Below are 1,522 nucleotides of genomic sequence, written 5' to 3'. Positions count from 1 at the left end.
CCAGGATCTGTTCACTGTCTCCAGAGAGTAAACCTCTAGCCTCCCCGCCAGGTGAACGTGCAGTAACCATCAGCCCGGGGGTGCGAGGAGGATGCAGGGTTTGGCTGCTTCTCACCCACCGTTCCCGTCCCCGTCCTCTTCATTTCCATCGGCCCTTCCTTTATCTCAGCTTCCACAAGTGCCTGGTCTCTCTGTTGCCAGCCGTGTGGATCTGATTGGTTCTTGAATTTTCAGACTGCTGTTCTGGGATTTGGGTTTTTTAGGCCACGAAGCCACTTACCAGTCACAGATTATTATGCAGCTTCCAGCATCTTGCTGTGGAGTCTCGTCTCTCACTCTCCTATACCTTGAAACCCCTCTTTACTAATGTTTCGTGGAGCTTTGGGAGAGAGTGAACTGTTTCCTTGGCATTCTAAGCTGCAGCTGCCAAGAGTCTGCTTGCTCTCACTGAGAATAGTAATGAGGATGCAGTGAGTCCAGAGCTTCCAAAGAGAGTTTGATGGACAAAGGAATGTGGAACCAAGAGATGAGAAAGGAGACTTCTGACAAGGCACTGGATCCAGCCATTCCTGAAGGCATCTCATCTCACCCACAGATGTGAGCCAGTGAATTCTGTTTGAGGTTATTCTTTACTCAGTTTCGTTTGGCTTGCACTTCTGCCAGGTACAACTGAGAGATGCCTGACCAGTGCTTTCTCTTCTCTAAATTCATCTGCTGGCCATGCTCTCTGCTCCTCTTCCTCTCCCAGGCTATTTGAACCGCACCTTCTCAGAGAGCCGTACCTACTGAAACAGCACCTTGGTTCTCTTCTGTCTCCTGATTGTGACTTATTTTTCTGTTCCCCCTACACTCTGACCAAGCCAGGACCCCTCCAAGGATGCCAAACACACTCCGGGAACCGCAGATGGTATGGTAAGATGGTAGGGCAGGGGGTGGCCTGGTATGGCCCATGGACTGAATCCAGCCTATGGTCTGTTTTTGTTCAATACAGTTTTATTGGAACACAACAGTATTCATTCCACTGTATGTTGTCTAAGCCACTTTCACCCTATAGTCGAGAAGCGATCTGCAAGGGGTAAAGCCTTTGCTGCCTGGGCCTTTATGGAACTAGTTGGCCAATGTCTGGAATCTAAAGGGACAGCAATCAGACCGGCTTGGTTCACTTCTCGGCTCAGCCACTTATGTGCTGTGTGACCCCGGAAAGGGATTCTAGCCTCTCTGAGCCATGGTCTGCTCGACTTCAAGCAGGCGCTCCCCTGTGCTTGTTGGGGATTCCGTCTGGTGGTAATAGACGTGTAGCCCAGACTCCCGGGGGGGGGGGGGGCTCAGCCCCAGGAGTGAACTTCCGTTCACACCCAGGTCAAGTTTCTGGGGACGTCCGTTGGTACCACGTGGGCGGCATCTCTGCCTTGTTTGCTTTGGCCCCCCCAGTGTCTGGTTCACTGAATGAGCTGATGGGAATGACCTGCTGGCCTGGCCTCCCTGTGCCCCAGGCTGTAGGCATGTGATCTGAATCCTCCCC

This window comes from Phacochoerus africanus, chromosome 7 (assembly GCF_016906955.1).
Source record: "Phacochoerus africanus isolate WHEZ1 chromosome 7, ROS_Pafr_v1, whole genome shotgun sequence".
Taxonomy (NCBI): Eukaryota; Metazoa; Chordata; class Mammalia; order Artiodactyla; family Suidae; genus Phacochoerus; species Phacochoerus africanus.
Note: the sequence above shows the minus strand (reverse complement) of the source record.